Source organism: Rutidosis leptorrhynchoides, chromosome 1 (genome assembly GCF_046630445.1).
Source record: "Rutidosis leptorrhynchoides isolate AG116_Rl617_1_P2 chromosome 1, CSIRO_AGI_Rlap_v1, whole genome shotgun sequence".
NCBI classification, from domain to species: domain Eukaryota; kingdom Viridiplantae; phylum Streptophyta; class Magnoliopsida; order Asterales; family Asteraceae; genus Rutidosis; species Rutidosis leptorrhynchoides.
The window spans coordinates 470,237,684-470,261,247 of record NC_092333.1 but is presented as its reverse complement, the minus strand read 5'-3'; the positions used below and the strand labels follow the sequence as shown (position 1 = coordinate 470,261,247).

The 23,564-nt window shown below is 35.7% G+C and overlaps 1 long non-coding RNA gene across 2 annotated transcripts in view; it reads right to left on the bottom strand.

Moving 5' to 3' along the window:
- LOC139874593 (uncharacterized) overlaps positions 1–21,125 on the bottom strand; it is a 40,517-nt gene extending 19,392 nt beyond the window's left edge. Inside the window, exons 1-7 of one of the 2 annotated variants that reach the window (XR_011767885.1) lie at positions 8,921–9,072; positions 8,749–8,784; positions 8,064–8,093; positions 7,757–7,853; positions 7,164–7,290; positions 6,677–7,075; positions 6,087–6,186 (exon numbers count right to left, since the gene is read on the bottom strand). This is a non-coding gene — a long non-coding RNA (uncharacterized lncRNA). Of the gene's footprint in view, positions 1–6,086; positions 6,187–6,676; positions 7,076–7,163; positions 7,291–7,756; positions 7,854–8,063; positions 8,094–8,748; positions 8,785–8,920; positions 9,073–20,521 lie in introns of those variants that run through there. The other variant, XR_011767886.1, reaches the window with a different exon arrangement.
- Between the last annotated feature and the right edge of the window lie 2,439 nt (positions 21,126–23,564).

Genomic DNA, 23,564 nt, shown 5'->3' with positions numbered 1-23,564 from the left:
TAGACTACAACCGGATAGTAAATCATTGCATTCTGACATACATTTGCTATAGATAGCACTTACTTGACTACTTGTGCATTATACTTGAATCATTCTTAGGCAAACTTCTTAATGGTACCAAGTTTTCATCATATGAACTTGTATTCTGCAACTTTCTGGTAACACGCGTAAATTCAAGATTCATACGCGTAAGGATGATGATGACTTCATTAGTCTCACTAGTTCGGGAACTCTGTCTCCCACGTTGTTATTCGCCAACCGTCTCAACCTACTATCGGTGTCACACCGGTGTTCCTTACTATCTACCATTTCGTGTTACTACCACCACTACTCTAGGTGAGTCTCGTCATCACTATTTATCACTACGGTTGCGTACTATTCGTTATCATGATTCGTTACACTTCTCGTACCGGAATACATTATTGTTTGACTTGAACCACATTGACGTGAACAATCATTTATACACTTCCCTCGGGGAATGCTTCTTTAGAGTTGCACTAATTCTTTCGATTCAATACGAGTCACGTTAGAGACGTCGTTACACTTTATTCATTTTAAATTTTCACGATTACACGAACTTGAATCTATGGAGTGATGTGGGAATGGAGGTATGAGATAGCGTAATATAACGACACTCGATCAACGTGGTTATATTACGGTAAGTCATACCAAAGTTCTAATGACTCGTGATGGTGATTGGACTCGATCAACCTAATCACCACCATGTGCCATGTACATGACTTCATTTTTCTTGTTTGAACATCCGAAAACTCCGAGAATACTGATAACAACCATACCCGGGACACATCTTCGATTATTGTCGAACCATATTTATGCTTCCAAATGAATGGCAAATACTTTCAACATCAGACGTATGTTACACGTGTATACTATCTCGTTTTCGCACAGTTTTATCGACGAACTACAAACTGTTTGGTATGCTCACATCGAGGCGGAAACTTCTCTCGCATTACACTCGTACTTCCGTATAAGGAAATCTTTATTCTACATTCTCAATTGAGAGAGACTCTTCGCGTTATACTAGTATTCACTGCAGGGTGAATAGTCCTAATGAACGTTTTCGAAAACCGATAAATCTTCCGCGACGCGAAATTCTTGAGAAAACAGAAACTTTTTCTAACAAACGTTTTCAGGTCCTAACAAGCTTGTTCAAATGTATCTTAAAAGAACTGTACCTCGTTTCGGATCGAGATCCTCGTTTCACTTCTAGATTTCGGAGTGCCTTACAAAAAGCCTCGGGACCGCGTTTAAACATGGGTACCGCGTATCATCCACGCACCGACGAATAAAGCAAATGTACGATTTAAACTTGGGGAACCATAATACGAATTTGTGTTATCGACTTCAAATTTCTTGAGAAAAGTCTTTGCCTTTAACCAAATTCTCTTACAACGATGGTTATCGTTCAAGTCTTAACGTCACACCTTTTGAAATCTTATATGACCGGAAACATCATTCTCCTTTTGTAGAACCAAGTAAATGATAATCAAGTCACCGAACCTTGACTCATTCATGGTGTAACCGTTAAAATCCTTCCAATCCGAGAAAGGCTCGAGACGGCCCGTAGTTGCCAAAGGAGCTATGCCAATGTTAGATGTATACCTTTCGAATTCCATGTGGGAAACCGCGTAACATTAAAAGTCGCACCTTGAAAAGGTGTAATCCGTTTCGAGAAACGTAGAAAGCTAAATTTGCGATACTTTGATCCTTTTGAAATCTTGGGGCGTTTTGGACCCGTTGCTAGCCGTTTATATTTTTCGATTCATTTGATTCTTCGCTCGTCCAACATCCTACGTATCAAACTTAAAGACGTGTCTTGCGGAACAAGAACTTGTTATCCTTTTGATGAACTTCCTATCAATGACAAACTTCACTTCCTAGGAGAACCGGTTAAAATTTTGAATCATGAAACCAAACTCTGAAACGACGAAAAATCCCGACTGTCAAAGTTCGTTAAAACACCCAAGGAAGTACCTTTACTTATTCATAGAATTGACAACGCAAGATCTCGAGGAATAAACAACGACTACTACTTCCAACCAAATTTCGGGACGAAATTTCTTTTAAGGTGTAGGTAATGTAACATCCCGCGTTTTTTTCGTTAAATTTATTTTTAACACCGTCTTTTTTTTTAAATAATACCTTTCGTTATTTAAAAATCGTATTTTCCATTGACTAACGTTCTTAATATTCCTGTTATTTAATTATAACATCTCTCGGTTACTCTAGCGTTTTTAAAATAATTCGTTTGGTTAATTCCCGCACCCGCTTTGAAACTTGAGGGACCGAAGTTGTCAAGTGGGCAAACTAGTTGACTAGGTCAACTAATCAACCCACCATTCTCATCCATTCATTTCCATCCATCTTCACCTCCTTTTTCTCTCTAGCTCAAGAACTCCATTTCTCCCAACTTCACTAAATCATCATCTAAATTCGATCTAGGAGGCTTACAACAAAACAAATTACATATTTGAAATCCCCTCTTCATCCTCTTCGATTTGGTAAAAATTTCATAGCTTGGGCTAAGGTTTCTAAAAACACTAGATTTCTCTAAATTCGTTTTATATACTTGAAATGGTGTTAGTTAGTGTCTATGGCTCGTGTCTAGCATGAATATATGAGTTACTTGCTCGATTTGTTGTCTTGAGTAACTAGTTTGAACATTTGAAATGGGTGTACTTAATCTTTAATTTTGGATGATTAAATGTTGTTTAAATGTTAAAGTTCATGTATTAAATGTGTTACTAGCATCATTAGCTTCATTTTGATGTGTAGGTTGATTTAGAAAAGCTTCATTTACAAAATTGTTGAATTCATGATTTTGGTTAGGGTTTGATGAACTTTAAAACGGGATTTTGATGCATTGAATGCTTGTTAATGTTGTTAGTAAGTGTTTAATTGTATTGTATGTTTCATTACCTTTAAAACGATGTATCGTATGTGTAAATTGGATTCCCGAGTCAAGAAATGCGTTTTGTGAACTTGAAACTTTGATTTTGAACGTTTAATGATCATTTGATGAGGTTTTCATTGTTGTTAGTGATGGATTTGATTCATTAAATGTGTTTAGTTGTATTCCTCTTTAAATTACCTTTCCAACGATATAAGATACGTGTTTTGAATGTTAACGAGTCAAAAGTTATGATCGTTTGAAGTTGAAATCGTATAAGTGAAAACTGCCCCAGAATTTGCTGATACAGCTGCAGATGCGGCGCATCTGCCTCAGATGCGGCGCATCTGAGGCAGACTGCCCAAAAACGTCAATTTTCGTTTAATTCTAAGTATGCTACGCACCCCCGATCAACATGAAACTTGGACAACATGCTTATACATGACTTCTAAGCCCAGATAAATAGTTCGGGACCCGACCCGACCCCGTTGACTTTTTTGTTGACTTTGACCAAGTTTGACTTTTAGTCAAACTTAACAAAACACTTATGCAATCGTTCTTACCTTATTTTATACTTGATTCTTGCATGAAACTTGACAACGTGATTCACATGCTATATAATCGAGTCGTAACGAGCCATAGGACTAATTGAACACATTTCGCCCGACCTTGTGTCGTAACCAGTCAATTGATATAACTTACTTGTTTAGGTCAAGGCTAAGCAACTTTCATGCACACGTTTACTTTGTGAAGTACATTTATACTCGTGCACTCGAGGTGAGATCATAGTCCCACCTTTTCAACAACTTTTTATGCTTTTAAATTGTGGGCTGAGAAACATATACTTTGTTACATTTTGTACTACTTACTTTTATACTTTGAACACAAGTACGATGAAACAAACATTCCACAGCGAGTTAGAACAAAAATCCTCAATTCGATTATCATTATTTACACTTGCAGGGTGTAAGCGAGAACTTATATTGTGTGGCCATACGGGTTTGACAAACCCTCATTACGGACGGTTCGCTACCGTCTACGGATGAAATATATTTTCGAGAAACAGTGTATGTTCTAACATTATTGTGATGGGGTTCTATGGAAGGAAACGTTAAGTCTTGATAATTGGGTGCTCGCGAACAAACTTTTGGAATGCAAACGATTTAGATAATCAATGTTATGGAAATACAAAATCTTGTGGTTCAAAAACAACGTTTACAAACACCTATGATTTCACCAACATTTTTCGTTGACAGTTTTCTATATGTTTCTCAGGTTCATACTTGGCTATTTGATATATGCTTCCGCGTTCACTCATACTTGCTTGGGGTCAAGCATACATGCATACACTCTGATTATTTGCTTGGAGTCAAGATACATACATACATACGCTAGTGATAGCACCTTTGGATTCAAACATATTGTTTACATACTTACGCTATTTATAGCAACTGTGATTTTCAACTAATTATGTCGCAAGTTATTTCATTTTTACATTACTACTTTTGTAAACTTAAACTTGTTGTCGATCCGTTTGGTAAACTAAACTTTGCAAATCTTGTACTTTCAAATGAATGCGACATAATTTTGGTTAAACGAGTCTCATATAGGGACTACGACCACGTAACGGGACCTAAGTTAGCGGCACCGTCAATGAGGATTTTGCCGGGTCGCTACATTATGCTTATTTAAACTTCCGTAATCATGATGTTTGACGTGTTGATTTTAGTTTTATGCCCATGGGTTAATTGTCCTTTGTCCTGGATTATTTAATATGTCCATACGGATTTGTCCATAATAGTCCATCAGTCATAAATATAAAGAGCGAAAGCCTTCGTCAAATTATTCTTATTCCCGAAGTTAAATATTCCAACTAATTGGGGATTCGAATTGTAACAAGGTTTTAATACTTTGTTTAATGAATACACCAGGTTATCGACTGCGTGTAAACCAAGGTTTTACTACTTTGTTAACAATTACACCAATTACCCTTGAATGTAATTCACCCCTGTTTCAACAAGTCTATTAACTATTAATCCAGTTCCGTGTCCGGTAAAATGAATAATTATTGGTATTTATAGATATCCCGCCCACCGTACCCAGTCAAGCGTATGTGGTTATATATAAATACCTCGGATTATAAGTTTGTATATTAAATTAACAAGGTATTGTTTAGTTAATATAAAACCCATTAATAGCCCATAGTCTAATTTCCACAAGTGTCGTTCTTTTATCCAAACCCCAATTATGGTACAAAGCCCAATTACCCAATTTTAGTAATTAGTCCAACATCATGATTACTTCGGATTAAATAAGCATAATAATAACTTAGCTATGAGACATTAATGTAAAAAGGTTGAACATAACTTACAATGATTAAAAATAGCGTCGCGTTACACGGACAGAATTTCGACTTACACCCTTACAACATTCGCTAACATACCCTTATTATTAGAATTAAAATTAAAATTAAAATTAAAATTATAATATATATATATATAATACGTTTTTGAGAGAAGAAGAAAAAGGATGATTTTTGCGATCAGAATTCGTTTGCTTTTATAGGGATTTTCAGAGTTTGGGGCTCCGCGACTCACGGCATTTTTGGCCTTCAAACTCCGCGAGTCGCGGAGATTGAAATTACAGCTCAGTCCCTTTTGGAGTCTTTCTTGCCGACGGTTTTAAATATTAATATAATATATATATATATAATTTTTAAGAATTATTTATATATTATATTATATTTATGTGCATAGTTGACTTGTAATTTTTAGTCCGTTGCGTCGAGCGTTGAGAGTTGACTCATGTCCCGGTTCCGGATTTTCGAACGTCTTTGCGTACAATTTAATATCTTGTACTTAGCGTTTTGAATCTTGTACTCTTGTAATTTCGAGACGTTTCTTATCAATAATTGGAACCTCTTTGATTGTCTTTTGTACTTTTGAGCTTTTTGGTCGTTTGCGTCTTCAATTCGTCGAATCTGTCTTTTGTCTTCACCTTTTATTATTTAAACGAATATCACTTGTAAATAGAACAATTTCAACTAAAAGCTTGTCTTTCTTAAGGAATAATGCTATGAAATATATGTTCGTTTTTAGCATTATCATCAATCCTCACCATTATGGTAGTATGGGTGTTAACTGGTTAACACTTGTGGTAAATAATTACTCCGTACCTTAAAGTGGCCAAATTTAACTTCAGAGACATCCATGTGAGAAATGCAATACCCATTTCAATCTTCTTTTTAACATTCTTCTGCATACTCCCAATTTTACCTGTATTTCATAGATAACAGAACATCACACCTTACCGCGACAAATGGATAATTGTACTTAATCACATTTCATAAGGATTGACAATAATCAATAACACTTAATAACTTATTGACTAAACAGATTAAACAGTGCAATAACTGTTACATGTATCATTTTAGTATGTAAATATCGATAATAATAAAAATTTATGAAAATGTAAAAACAACCAGTGGCACCATTCGATTTATATTACAATACCAAAGACTAATCTGTTGCATAAACATACTTAAAGTTTATATTTTGCATATAAAAAATGAGCTGCATAAATTCTTCAATCTACAGCGTCCCATGTCTTCAATCTATTTTGTACTAAAAACACATCTAAGTGCAAAATCTGGATTCTTACTTTCTATATTCTTTATAAGCAGCCTAATCAGATAATTACTTGGCAATGAACTAAATTACAAATATTCAATTGCATAAAAATAAATAAAAGATGAGCTTGGTGCACCTGTATTCGTTTGCATTGGTGAGAAATATAAATGATCATCCTTTGATATTATCAAACAAGTAATTGGGCCAGCGCGCTTCACTGAGCCCAATTTATTGCCGCTGGTGTCTCCCAAAAGAGAAATCGTGTATTAGTTAAATGATATCTGTTCACAAAATAATAAAACGCAAGATGATAATTCGAGCTTCCGCTTGCATAGAACATTTGTCTATATCACAATGGCTAAAAGGCACGATGCTTAAGAACACATTAAACCAATGAAATTGTAGGTACGTAGCCTTAAGGTGAACAACAACATCAACAAAAAAAATTCGTGCGATGATCGATGGTGGCCGTCCGTGCTCAAAGACGACAACTTTAGCAACTCTCAAATCGGGACAGCGGAAGCACCATCCACAACTGCAGGTAGCACACATCCAAGGTTAAAAAAGAATTAACCGTACTGAAGATAACAGTAACTTAGACAAAGGATGCTTAAATAAAGTACCACTTGTTGCAAATGTTTCCGATGATCTATCAAGAACTCGAGGTGGATGAGTTACTTGCGAGGAGAAAGACAATTCATACAACTGACATACCACAATACATTTCTTCTAATGGTCTGCCTAGACAACCTGAAAATTGGCACAAAAAACCAAATGCATTACTTGAAGTTTTCTTCATCACTTTTAACATTTTGTGACATATACATTCCAAAACATCTACTTAGTAGGAGAGATAGAAGCAAACCTAAATTTGGTACATAGGGACAGTTCTTAGTGACTTTAAACTCTTTTGGCCTCACAAACCCATATGCATATTACCAATGTTGTTCTATTTTATACTACTTTGACCCATTGATAGTAAGATACATTCCCAATCAACCCATTTATAGACACATGGTTAAAAAGTGCGACTTTTACAATCAAGAAACAAATAAATAATTGTAATAAACACAGTACAAAGTGAAATTAATAAATAGCCTTCAAGTATATTAGTTATGAGGGAAACATATACATTAGGTAGGTCAGTGATATCTCCTGCAATGAAAATGGTTACGCTCAAGATAGGTTTGTTGAAAATTGGTTAATGCAAGCTTACTCGATATTCTTGATCACTAAATGCAGCAACTGCTCTCGCTCTTGTTGATGGCCATCAACTGATGCTCCATTACAGGCTTCAATTAGATTATAAGTAGCTGCATTAGAAATATGAAACATGGATTTATATGTACATAAGTAGAGACCAAACTTACTACATAATACATAACAACATAATAACACTAAATATTCAAATATGAGCTGATTTTTTTTGTTATCTAATCAATTAGTTATATCCATCTAATTCTTATATATCGAGAAAGAGACCGGACTACTTTTATAAAAATGTAAAAACAAAGAAAACATACCAGCCCATATGCTTGGCAGCTAGTCCAAATCTGCACCACGACCAAGCATAGTTTAATGACAAATAAATCAACTAAATTAAGATAAGTCCATTACACCCCATTGTCTGTAACTGCAAAATTGTGCATAGGTGACCTCACAGTACCATAACAGTATCAGTTTCAACTTCATATTTCAACTTTTTTAGTATATATGCAGTTCCTATGGGGGTCTTAAGTTGTTATAAAAAATCTGGAAAAAACACTAATTGTAATAAGTCTTTCGTATCCCTCGGTCATTAGATAGACTTGATTATCAATTGAAGTAATCTATCGAGTTGAATGTCAACGTTGTCAAATACCACAACATATATCTATTTGGAGCTTTCGAAATATTCTGTTATATTATATCATATCATAGATGACATCATATGAGCTTTGAATAAATGCTAACTTCACCACATTTGAGTATTGCGAGATTGTTACTTTAATACATACATAGAAGTACATCTAATTAAGTAATGGCCAAAAGAACTGAAGGTTGCTCATTTAGAGAGGGATTAAAAAATTAAATAATAAATTTAACTTAATTTAATTTATAATACATAATGATAATAAAAATATAAGTAACAGATTAAATATAATCAAGAACAACTAATAACGATTTTTGTTTATGATTGTACCTCAAAAGCAAAGCTTTAGAAGTTACCTCAAAAGCAAAAACAAACTCCTCAAATTTGAGTTCCTGAAATGCAGAAGTGATAGACGACACAATAATCAAATATCATTGATCAACAACTTTATGCTAATCATAATAACTATTGGCCTCTTTATAAACTATAAGCATATATTCAATAACTAAAAACATAATCGTAACTCACCTGCCTAATGATTGAAGCATCTTGTGAACCAAAGCTGAAAACTTGCATGAGTTTTACTAATAAAGGAGGTGCAGTTGACCCCAGTACAGTTATAACCATGACATGTAAGTAAAGCATATAGTAAGTATAAATATCGAACCAAAAACCATGAAGAATAGAATAGTATTTGATTTTGTTGAAGTCAAGCAGCCAAAAAAATCATGTACGCCTGTACGAAACTAACTCAAAGAATACCATGTAAAATACATAAATGGATCAAAATTGTCACCTTGTTAGGATAAGATCCATTAGATAAATCGTCATGTTTCCATAATCACTATGGTTATCATCCTTAGGTTGTGTTTATAGATAGTTAGTTAGCGCCTTGTGAAAAATACATATTAAAGTGTGAGTCATCAAATTAAATATATGTCCATCAGATTAAGTGTAATTTTTTTTTTAAAAGCAAGCTTGATTAATATAAAACTCTCATTATTGTTGTTAATAACTGCAATTGAGCTATAACATGAGTTTTTTAGGCGACATTAACAAAGTAGGCATAAATGATTATGGCATGAAGTCATACCCTTAAAACACTCATCACAAACTGCATATCATTGCACAAACTCAAAACAAAAATGAAAAGCCAACATGATATCGTTTGATGATGGTTTTGAACACGAATCTGAATTATTGAATCCTCAAGAAGGTGTAATGTCATCAAATGGATTCATCACAGTGTGTTCTCCAACTCCTACCATAACGATGGGTAACGGAATCGTTACTAAAATCATCAAAATAATATAATTAGAGTTTTGTATGGGTCAAGATGAACCCAATCAGCTTTTATCAACTTTTAAACAGTTGAAAAGCTGATCAAAATTAGTTCAAAAATGTACCCAAAATTTGTCTAGAACCTGTCTAAAATCTGCTGAAACAATCCAAAAAGCTGTCCAAAATAGCGTCATAATTTGTCCCAAAATAACTTCAATAACTGTCCGGAAACAGCCTATTTAACAGTCCAAAAATAGCATATTAGCAGGTACTACTCTTGCAACCGAATCACAAGCCAAAACTACAAAGACAAACGTGTTTAAAATTTGATGTCAAAAACAACCTACACCCAAACTGACCCAACCTAACCCATTTGGACCTGTTTAAAAGTCTGGCCCATTTGGACCTGTTTAAAATCTGACCCATGATCCATTTCAACCCAAAACCATTTTAACTCGTTAACCAAACAGACCCAACGTAACCCGTTCACCAGGTATAGGATTGACTAATAATGAATCACGAATGAAGCCAAATCCAGTCCCAATGTAATCTTGTTTCAACAAAATAAAGGTGACAGGTGATGCAGACAATGAAGAGTAAATGTAACATCCCGCCTTTTTCCATTTACTTTTCCGTTTACCAATTTTAAACTCCGTTATATGTTTATAACATCTCCCGTTAATACGCGTTTTAAATTATCTTGTTTAGGTAATTTAACGCACCCGATTTGAAATAGAGGGACTTGTTTTGCCAACATGCCAAAATGGTGACTAGCACTTGACTAGTCAACCATCTTCCACCTCTTTCCTCATTTTCTTTTTTTCTTTTCTTTCAACACTTTCATATTTTTCTCTAATTCATCAAAAAGCAATTCATCATCCATATTCAATCGATCAAGCTTCGGGCCAAACAAATTACATATTTGAACTCCTCGTGATCTCCTCTTCGATTCCATACCGGCTTCATCAAATTTGGGTAACTTTCTAAAATCACTAATTTTATGTGTTCTTGAGTTTTTGAGTTAAAAAGGTTGTTAATTAGTGTCTATGGCTCAAGTCTAGTATGATTATGTGTTTTGTATGCTTGTTCTTGCTATTTTGGTGTAACTAGCTCATATTGAAAGAATGCTTGTTTAATCTTGAGTTTTAGGTGTACATATGTTGGTTGATGAGGAAAGTTCATGTTTTAATTGTGTTCCTAACATCACTAGCTTCAAATTGGTATGTAGGTTGACATGGATTAGTTTCATAAGCAAGATTGTTGATTTTATGATTTTGGGTTAGGGTTTGATAAAAGTAAATTGAATATTTGATGCATTAAATGCTTAGCAATGTTAATTGTAAGTGTCTAGTTGTGTTGTATGCTTGATTATCTTCAAAACGGCGTATTACACATGTGCATTAATTTACCGAATCATAATATGGCATTTATGAACTTGGAGTAATAAATGATGAGCATTAATGGTGATTTTGATATGAGTTTGTTTGGTTTTGATTGAGTAAATGCACTTAGTTATCTTCCTTGTCAAATTACCTTTCTAATGATATATGATATGCGTTTTAAATGTTTTCGGTGCATGAAATGTGTTAAATTGTGTTTTGGGTCGTGACTTAGACCAATTTTCTGCAAACAACATGTTTCCCAGGTAGTGCGCGCCGCGCACATACCTGCGCGCCGCGCATAATCAAAAATCCCAGATGTCTGCCTTCTTGGTTAGTTTCTGACCAGGATTTACACTTGGGTGCGCGCCGCGCAACCCCCAGCGCGCCGCGCATTTGGTCCAGCTCATTTTTGTCTTTGTTTTTCATATCCCAAAATGTTTCCCGCTTAACCGTAACTCCGATTAACATGAAACTTGACTATTATACTCGTATATGACTTCTCATCATGAGAAAATTGTCGGACACCCGACCCGACCCCGTTGACTTTGACTTTGACCAAGTTTGACTTTTAGTCAAACTTAACCAAACGATTATACAATCGTTCTAACATACTTAACTACTTGTATCGTGCATGAAACTTGACAAATTGATTCACATGCTATATTAATCGAGTCGTAACGAGCCATAGGACTAATTGAACATCTTTGACCAATCGTGACTATCGTTATTGATACAACCTATTTGTTTAGGTCAAGACTAGCATTGTTCTTTGCACACATTTACTTGTTGAAGTACTTTACTACTCGTGCATTCAAGGTGAGATCATAGTCCCACTCTTACTCTTTTTGAACTTACATTTGGGATGAGAAAACATAAACATTTCTTTTACTAAGTGAACACAAGTACAGGAAAACAAACATTCTACATACGAGTTTAGAACAAAATCCTCAATTCGATTATCATTAGTTACACTTGCCGGGTGTAAGCGAGAACTTATGTTGTATGGATCCATATGGGTTTGACAAACCCTCATTCAAACGGTTCGCTACCGTTTACGAATGAAATATATTTTCGAGAAACAGTGTATGTTCTAGCACTAAGTGATGGGGTTCAATGGAAGGAAATGTTAAGCATTGATAATTGGGTGCTCGTGAAACAAACTTTTGGAATGTATTACTATTATTTTATTGATGCAAATCTTGTGGTTCACTTGTACTTACTTACTTAAACCTATGATTTCACCAACGTTTTCGTTGACAGATTTCTATGTTTTTCTCAGGTCTTTGAACGATATGTGTTACATGCTTCCGCTCATTATTTTGATACTTGCATTGGATGTCGAGTATATATGCATACATGGAGCGTCTCTTGGCTACTTTTAAATTGTGTCGCATAAGTTTCATTTGTACTTAAAACTTGGTATCGTAACTTGTGGTGGAACTATTCTTGTAAACTTGAACAACCTTTACATTTGAAATGAATGCGACATATCTTTTGGTCAAACGTTGTTTTAAAGACTTATGACCACGTAACGGGACCTAAGTAGACGGCGCCGTCAATGACGATTTGGTCGGGTCGCTACAGATGGTATCAGAGCGTTGGTTGTAGGGATTTAGAGTTCATTGGTGTCAACCTCGAGTCATAGGGTACATTGGTGAGTCTAGACTACAACCGGCATATAGACTTGAAGTAGGAATTACTTGACTACTTGTGCATTTATACTCGAACGCTTCTACTCATATCTACTCTTAGTTCACCTTAATCTCACGTTGTTTAATTTGATTGACGCGCCACCTTGACTATATGAAATGATGTCGAATGCACATATGAATCAGGGTAATATAATTTCCGGGATTATATTACGGTGACTCATATGAACGTTCCGACATTATGACATAAAGAATTTAAGGCGAGTCGAGGAAAAACTTCTCTTTATCTTTATTCTATATCACGGTTAGTATTATTGAGAATACTAATCAATGATATTCTTGTGTCTTGAAGGAACAATGGCTCCTCGTCGTGTACGCCGCAATGAAACTCCCGAACAAGCTCTCGAACGGATGATAGCTACCGCCGTAGATGCGGCCATGGCCGGTCACTCATCCAACAACAATAATAATAACAACAACAACAACAACAACAACAACAACAATGGAGCCGGAAACTCAAACGAGGGATGCTCCTATAAAGCTTTCATGGGGTGCAAACCTCACACTTTTGATGGAACCGGGGGACCGGTCGTGCTCACCCGATGGTTTGAGCAAACGGAAGCCGTCTTTAGCATAAGCGGTTGTCGGGACCAAGACAAGGTCAAATACTCCACTCACACTTTCTCCGGAATTGCTCTAACATGGTGGAACACCTATGTTCAATCGGTGGGTACCGATGAAGCTCATGCCCTCTCTTGGGCCGATCTAAAGGAAAAGATGATTGTTGAATATTTTCCGCGCGAAGAAACCCGAAAGCTTGAGGAAGAACTAAGAGCTTTGAAAGCGGTCGGAAACGATCTTAAAGCTTATAATCAACGCTTCGCCGAGCTATCCTTGATGTGTCCTAATCTTGTTAACCCCGAATCTCAAAGGATTGAGCTCTACATGCTCGGTCTTCCAAAAAGCATCAAACAAGGGGTGATGTCATCCAAACCCACTACTCATCAAGCCGCTATGAACATGGCTCGCCAACTAATTGAAACGGTTGACGAAATCGTAGTTCCGGCCCCTAAGGCCGAGGATAAATCGGGCGGCAACAAAAGAAAGTGGGAACCCTCCCAATCAAGCAACAACAACTTTGCTAAGAAGCCTTACACCTCCGACGGCAAGAGGGGTTATGCCGGGAACCTACCTCTTTGCAACAAATGCAACAAACATCACTTTGGTGAATGTGGCAAGTTAATTTGCCACCGGTGCCAAGGAGTTGGTCATAAGGCCAACGATTGTAAAAGTGCCACTCCCGTTGCTCGAAAGTGGCCCAATGCACCAAAGACGGGCACTTGTTACGAATGTGGTCAAACAGGTCATTATAGAAATGCATGCCCAAAGAAGAAAGATAACCCCAACACGCGCGGCCGAGCTTTCAACATCAACACCGAGGCAGCCCGGGATGACACTGAACTAGTCACGGGTACGTTTCTTCTCAACAATTCTTATGTCTCTTGCTTATTCGATTCAGGTGCCGATAAATGCTTTGTATCCAAGACTTTGACTCATTCTTTTAGCACTCCACCTCTTCCATTAGATACCACTTATACCATTGAAGTGGCTAACGGGAAACTATTAAGTGGCGACACATATTACTGGGGGTGTACGATAAACATTTTGGGTAAGGAATTTGAAATTGATTTGATACCCATGGAACTAGGAAGCTTTGATGTAATAATCGGTATGAATTGGTTAGTCAAAACGAAATCTCACATTCTTTGTGATCTTAACGCAATCCGAATTCCTATCGAGAATGGTGAACCTTTGATCGTCTATGGCGATAAGAGTTGCACCGGACTCAACCTCGTTTCGTGTGTTAAAGTTAGAAAACTACTCCGTAAGGGTTGTTTTGCGATCCTTGCTCACGTTAAGAAAGTTGAGTCCGATGAGAAGCACATCGATGATGTGCCAATTGTTAGTGACTATTCCGATGTATTTCCCGACGAATTGCCGGGTCTTCCGCCTCATCGACCGGTTGAATTCCAAATCGATCTTATTCCGGGAGCCGCACCCGTAGCACGTGCACCATATAGACTCGCTCCATCTGAAATGCAAGAATTGCAAAGTCAAATCCAAGAACTACTTGATCGAGGTTTTATCCAACCTAGCCATTCACCTTGGGGCGCTCCGATTTTGTTTGTTAAAAGGAAAGACGGATCCCTACGAATGTGCATTGATTATCGTGAACTAAATAAATTGACGGTTAAGAACCGATATCCTCTTCCTCGCATCGATGACCTCTTTGATCAACTACAAGGGTCTTGTGTATATTCGAAAATCGATCTCCGCTCGGGTTATCATCAATTGAGGGTTAAGGGGGAAGATGTCTCCAAAACCGCTTTCCGAACTCGTTATGGTAGTTATGAATTCCTTGTCATGCCATTTGGTCTCACTAACGCACCGGCGGTGTTCATGGATCTTATGAACCGCGTGTGCAAACCGTATCTCGATAAATTCGTTATTGTGTTCATCGATGACATATTGATCTATTCTAAAAATGAAGAAGAGCACGAACAACATCTCCGACTTGTGCTTGAACTTTTAAGACAAGAACAACTCTATGCCAAATTCTCCAAGTGTGAATTTTGGTTAAAGGAAGTTCAATTTCTTGGTCATGTTGTAAGTGACCAAGGTATTAAAGTCGATCCAACGAAAATCGAAGCCATTAGCAAATGGGAGACTCCTACTACTCCTACTCACATTCGTCAATTTTTGGGTCTCGCCGGGTACTATCGTAGATTCATCGAAAATTTCTCTTTGGTTGCACGTCCTCTAACCGCATTGACTCACAAGGGAAAGAAATTCATTTGGGCGACCGAACATGAATCCGCATTCCAAATCTTGAAAACGAAGCTAACCACCGCTCCTATCTTGTCACTTCCCGAAGGCAATGATGACTTTGTTGTATATTGCGATGCCTCAAAACATGGTTTTGGGTGTGTATTGATGCAACGAATGAAAGTCATTGCTTATGCTTCTCGACAACTCAAAATTCATGAACGAAACTATACGACACATGATCTCGAACTCGGAGCCGTCGTCTTTGCACTTAAAATGTGGAGACACTATCTTTATGGAACCAAGAGTACTATCTTTACCGACCACAAAAGCCTTCAACACATTTTCGATCAAAAGCAACTAAACATGAGACAACGAAGGTGGATTGAAACCTTAAACGATTACGATTGCGAGCTTCGTTACCATCCCGGGAAGGCAAATGTAGTAGCCGATGCCTTAAGTCGAAAAGAAAGAGCGGTGCCTCTCCGTGTCCGAGCTTTAAACATCACCATTCACACCAACCTTAATAGCCAAATTCGGGTAGCCCAAGATGAGGCTCTCAAGGATGAAAACATCTCTCTCGAACACTTGAACGTCCTCACCTCTCGACTCGAAGTTAAAGAAACCGGACTCCGATATTTCGCCGGAAGAATTTGGGTGCCTAGTTATGGGGATCTACGAAGCCTTATTTTAGATGAAGCCCATAAGTCACGATACTCGATTCACCCCGGTGCCAATAAGATGTACCACGACCTTAAACAAATATATTGGTGGCCGAACATCAAAAGAGACGTAGCTACTTATGTTTCCAAGTGTTTGACATGTTCCAAAGTCAAAGCCGAACACCAAAGACCGTCCGGACTACTTCAACAACCCGAGATCCCGCAATGGAAGTGGGAAAGGATAACGATGGATTTTATCACCAAGCTACCAAAAACGACGGGCGGTTATGATACCATTTGGGTTATTGTTGACCGTCTCACCAAATCCGCACACTTCCTTGCCATGAAAGAAACGGACAAAATGGAGAAACTTGCACAACTTTACATTAAGGAGATCGTAGCCCGACACGGTGTACCTTTATCGATTATCTCCGACCGAGATGGCCGTTTCGTTTCTAGATTTTGGCGTACATTGCAAGAAGCGTTGGGAACGCGTTTAGACATGAGCACCGCATATCATCCTCAAACCGATGGACAAAGCGAACGTACAATTCAAACCTTAGAAGACATGTTACGAGCTTGCGTGGTTGATTTCGGAAAAGCTTGGGACAAGCACTTACCTCTCGCCGAGTTCTCTTATAACAATAGTTATCACGCGAGTATTAAAGCCGCACCTTTTGAAGCGCTATATGGCCGCAAATGTCGTTCACCTCTTTGTTGGGCCGAGGTAGGCGACGTGCAAATCACCGGACCCGAACTCATTCACGAAACCACCGAGAAAATCGTTCAAATCCGAGATAGGCTTAGGACGGCCCGAAGTCGTCAAAAGAGCTATACCGACAAACGACGCAACGATCTTGAATTTCAAGTCGGTGACCGAGTAATGTTAAAAGTCGCACCTTGGAAGGGTGTAATCCGTTTTGGGAAACGCGGGAAGCTAAATCCGCGGTATATTGGTCCTTTCGAAATCTTGGAGCGTATTGGAACCGTTGCTTATCGTTTAGATCTTCCGCCTCAATTGAACTCCGTTCATCCTACCTTCCATGTATCTAACTTGAAAAAGTGTCTTGCCGAACCCGATATCGTCATCCCTCTCGAAGAACTTACTATTGATGACAAATTTCATTTTGTGGAGGAACCGGTTGAAATTGTGGACACCTCCGTCAAGACATTGAAACAAAGCCGAATCCCGATTGTCAAGGTTCGTTGGAATGCCAAAAGAGGACCCGAGTTTACTTGAGAAAGACAAGATCAAATGCAAAGGAAGTATCCTCATCTATTCGTGAATTCGGAAACGCAAGATCTCGAGGAAGAAACAACGACTACTACGCCTACATAAATTTCGGGACGAAATTTCTTTTAAGGAGTAGGTAATGTAACATCCCGCCTTTTTCCATTTACTTTTCCGTTTACCAATTTTAAACTCCGTTATATGTTTATAACATCTCCCGTTAATACGCGTTTTAAATTATCTTGTTTAGGTAATTTAACGCACCCGATTTGAAATAGAGGGACTTGTTTTGCCAACATGCCAAAATGGTGACTAGCACTTGACTAGTCAACCATCTTCCACCTCTTTCCTCATTTTCTTTTTTTCTTTTCTTTCAACACTTTCATATTTTTCTCTAATTCATCAAAAAGCAATTCATCATCCATATTCAATCGATCAAGCTTCGGGCCAAACAAATTACATATTTGAACTCCTCGTGATCTCCTCTTCGATTCCATACCGGCTTCATCAAATTTGGGTAACTTTCTAAAATCACTAATTTTATGTGTTCTTGAGTTTTTGAGTTAAAAAGGTTGTTAATTAGTGTCTATGGCTCAAGTCTAGTATGATTATGTGTTTTGTATGCTTGTTCTTGCTATTTTGGTGTAACTAGCTCATATTGAAAGAATGCTTGTTTAATCTTGAGTTTTAGGTGTACATATGTTGGTTGATGAGGAAAGTTCATGTTTTAATTGTGTTTCTAACATGGATTAGTTTCAAATTGGTATGTAGGTTGACATGGATTAGTTTCATAAGCAAGATTGTTGATTTTATGATTTTGGGTTAGGGTTTGATAAAAGTAAATTGAATATTTGATGCATTAAATGCTTAGCAATGTTAATTGTAAGTGTCTAGTTGTGTTGTATGCTTGATTATCTTCAAAACGGCGTATTACACATGTGCATTAATTTACCGAATCATAATATGGCATTTATGAACTTGGAGTAATAAATGATGAGCATTAATGGTGATTTTGATATGAGTTTGTTTGGTTTTGATTGAGTAAATGCACTTAGTTATCTTCCTTGTCAAATTACCTTTCTAATGATATATGATATGCGTTTTAAATGTTTTCGGTGCATGAAATGTGTTAAATTGTGTTTTGGGTCGTGACTTAGACCAATTTTCTGCAAACAACATGTTTCCCAGGTAGTGCGCGCCGCGCACATACCTGCGCGCCGCGCATAATCAAAAATCCCAGATGTCTGCCTTCTTGGTTAGTTTCTGACCAGGATTTACACTTGGGTGCGCGCCGCGCAACCCCCAGCGCGCCGCGCATTTGGTCCAGCTCATTTTTGTCTTTGTTTTTCATATCCCAAAATGTTTCCCGCTTAACCGTAACTCCGATTAACATGAAACTTGACTATTATACTCGTATATGACTTCTCATCATGAGAAAATTGTCGGACACCCGACCCGACCCCGTTGACTTTGACTTTGACCAAGTTTGACTTTTAGTCAAACTTAACCAAACGATTATACAATCGTTGTAACATACTTAACTACTTGTATCGTGCATGAAACTTGACAAATTGATTCACATGCTATATTAATCGAGTCGTAACGAGCCATAGGACTAATTGAACATCTTTGACCAATCGTGACTATCGTTATTGATACAACCTATTTATTTAGGTCAAGACTAGCATTGTTCTTTGCACACATTTACTTGTTGAAGTACTTTACTACTCGTGCATTCAAGGTGAGATCATAGTCCCACTCTTACTCTTTTTGAACTTACATTTGGGATGAGAAAACATAAACATTTCTTTTACTAAGTGAACACAAGTACAGGAAAACAAACATTCTACATACGAGTTTAGAACAAAATCCTCAATTCGATTATCATTAGTTACACTTGCCGGGTGTAAGCGAGAACTTATGTTGTATGGATCCATATGGGTTTGACAAACCCTCATTCAAACGGTTCGCTACCGTTTACGAATGAAATATATTTTCGAGAAACAGTGTATGTTCTAGCACTAAGTGATGGGGTTCAATGGAAGGAAATGTTAAGCATTGATAATTGGGTGCTCGTGAAACAAACTTTTGGAATGTATTACTATTATTTCATTGATGCAAATCTTGTGGTTCACTTGTACTTACTTACTTAAACCTATGATTTCACCAACGTTTTCGTTGACAGATTTCTATGTTTTTCTCAGGTCTTTGAACGATATATGTTACATGCTTCCGCTCATTATTTTGATACTTGCATTGGATGTCGAGTATATATGCATACATGGAGCGTCTCTTGGCTACTTTTAAATTGTGTCGCATAAGTTTCATTTGTACTTAAAACTTGGTATCGTAACTTGTGGTGGAACTATTCTTGTAAACTTGAACAACCTTTACATTTGAAATGAATGCGACATATCTTTTGGTCAAACGTTGTTTTAAAGACTTATGACCACGTAACGGGACCTAAGTAGACGGCGCCGTCAATGACGATTTGGTCGGGTCGCTACAGTAAAGTTATGTGAATACATCAATACTCACAAAAGATAAATTCTCAGGTTCAATCTAAATTTAGGTCATCTATATCTTGATCACCAAAACCCTTGATTAAAAATTAATCAAGCTACAACTTCTCATACAACATTAAGATTAAACTCATTACTCCTTAATATCATTCTCAGATTTAAGCTAAACTCACTGATATATGATACAACACTCAAATACAATACAAATTAACGACATAATTGACCAAACAATAGTTCAACACATTAATTAAGTATAAATTAGTAATATAATAATTTACATACTAAACCAATTTAAAATTACTAATATAAGATTACTTAATTAAAACTAAAACTAAATAAATTATATATTACATGGATTTTGAAACCTAATTTTCAAATTACATTACAGCATAATAATCACGAAATATTATCGGTAAATGAATAACAATAATGAATGAATACTTTTACCGATGAAGAATCCTTAATCGAAAAATCTTTCTCTAATACTAATCGAGTAATCATTCGATTGACGACTGAGCAAAAACATCCAGATAATAATCATTTGAAAGAAAATGAAGTTAATCAAACAAAACAAACCTGAAATCGACATGAATCGGTTGAAGACTCGGTGGAAGATGCCGCTAAAAGAGAATCGGTGAAGAGGACAGCGAGAGTGATGAAGAGGATACCCTAAAATTGTGGATGGATAATGACGATGATAAAAGAAATCCTTAAAATGATGACGATGATGTATAAATCCTTCAACGATGTATAAATCCTTCAGACGGTCGTTAATCTGGAGAACCCTAATTATTGATTTAATTTTTCATTTAATCATGTAGGGTTGTTGTTTATTTAATCGTGCAGATGAAGTGCGTATGATTAAATAGATATACAATTACTGAATCAATCATAAATTGAATCATGCGTATGATTAAATTAGGGTTCATGCGTATGATTAAATTGTGAATCGTTTGAGAACAACTTAAATCGTTTTTTACAAAGTGGATAAGGTTCGATAGGTAAAAATCTGAAATGGAATAATATGACGTTGGAAGATGATTTCAAATAATTAGGTATGAAAAAAAAAGGAAAAATGGTGATTTGAAAATAGGCGTCTGGTTTATTAGATGAGAGAAGAAGAGAAGAAGAGAAGAAGAAGAAGAAGAAGAGGTGTTTTCATTGTTGTGGTATAGGCGTGGGACACGTGGTGGGATATAAAAATTTACAGTTTTTTTTTTTTTTAAAAAGAAAGAAAATTAGTGGGGTAATACACGTGTTGGATCAGTATGTGAGATGAGTTGGTTGTGATACATAGGATGTGTAGGCATGCTTTATGTGATATATATATATATATATATATATATATATATATATATATATATATATATATATATATATATATATATATATATATATATATATAGGGGCAGGATCAATGGGGAAGTAACCAATCGGGGAGAAGCGGGGTAAGCAAATTTTTTTTTTTTTTTGGTTTTTTGGAATTTTTTTTCCGGCATCAAGATCACACGAAAATATGAACATTTAGAAGAGACACTTCGTTATGAATGTTATTATTTAGGCGGGAAAACGATCGACAAAAATAACATTCAAGATAATATTGTTCGCGAAGAATATGAACGTTTTTTTTTTCTTCATGTTTTGTGAAGTAAAATTTAGCCCGATTTAGATTTTAGGGTTTAGGGTTTGGTGTTTTGGGTTTATTCCATAAACCCAAAACACCAAACCCTAAACCCTAAACCCTAAACTCTAAATCGTTCGTGTTAAAAACTCAATCTAAATCCTAAATCTAAACCCTAAATCTAAACCCTAAACACTAAATTTCTAAACCCTAATATCTAAACACTATAAACCCTAATATCTAAACGCTAATATCTAAACCTCAATAGCTAAAACCTCAACATACGCTCGAAAAACACGATAATTGTTATATATTACTTCTTCGAGCGTTTTTTCCGCCAAAATAAAAACATTTATCACAAAGTGTCTCTACTAAATGTTCATATTTTCATCCCATCTATAATGTTCGTGAACAAAGTTTTTTCAAAAAACGAAAAAAAAAAAAAAAAAGTTTTGCTTCCCCCCGTTTCTCCCCGATTGGTTACTTCCCTCTTGATCCTACCACTATATATATATATATATATATATATATATATATATATATATATATATATATATATATATATATATATATATATATATATATATATATATATATATTTATATTTTTGTGTTAGATTTTAAATTTTGTACAGTTAAATAAGAAATTCTATCAATCAAGGGTATTCAATAAGTTCGAAAGCTTTTAATTTGAATATTGAAACGAATTGCAGCCTATTGATTAAAATCAAATTCATTTTGAAAAAGTGATTTTAAGTTGATTATAGTCGGAATCGATTTCAATACACAGTTGTCAATTAATTTTCGAATTAGATTACCTCGAAGATCAAATTCAATTTAATAAATATATTCTATTTAATACACACACATATACATATATACATACATACACACATACATACATATATATACAAATAAACATGTGTGTGTGTGTGTGTGTAGGGAGAGGGGTACGGTGAGCAAATTGAAGAGTTGACCCTTTTGAAAACTTAGAAAAAAATAGCTATCATGTAAACGTGAATGACCAAAAAAAAGATATATAATAAAATAAAAATAAAAAATTACTTTGAATATTCACATACATTGGTAGTTTAATTACTGTGAATACGGATTTGGTTAGATATAACTTATTTATGTAGTTTGTGTCATATTATTTTCCTTATCTTGTACTCCGTAGTTATGAATGTTATAGGGTTTTATTATAAATTTTATAATTTTGTTGGTTCATCAGTTTTTAGTTGAAAACGAACCAAATTTGCTTTTAGGTTCGATTTTGACGTATAAATTCAATTTACCGGTTTAGTTTGGTTTTTGTTTATCAAAGTTTTAATTTGGAACAAACTAAATTGATTGTGTTAATAAATCGATACAGTACAGTTTGTTTTCAATATTGTTCATATATTCATTTCATATATACAATTTGGCGAGCTAAGTAATATTTAAATTTGGATGTGAGGAAATAATAATATAATAATAATAATAGATAACTCCCTAAGACAGGTTGAATGAAAAATTTAAATAATGAACATTCGGACTAATGATGCATTGACGATGACGATGACCATGATGATAATTAGAGAATTATCGATTCATTTAGTACCACTTGGATAAGATGTAATAAACAAACATTTTAAGGTATACCGTATTAATTTGTATTACTCCCTCCATTTGAAGTTTAATTAATACCCTTAGTTCACAGACAAAATAGTTCACGGATATAGGGCAAATAGTTTAAGACAAAATAGTTCACAGACATAGGGCAAATAGTTTAATAAATGTTATTATTAAATTGTACTTTTGATTCATTTTAAAGTTTACATTTTATTTTTACCTACCTTTTTGTTTTACTTGTAAAAAGTAGGATATAAAAAGAATTTACCTCATTATTTTTATCTATTTATACTTATAGAAGTGAACATTTAATTTTGGACATCTCATATAGTAAATCAGAATTATTAAATTGAGATGAAGAGTATAAAGAATAATAGTTTTATTATTA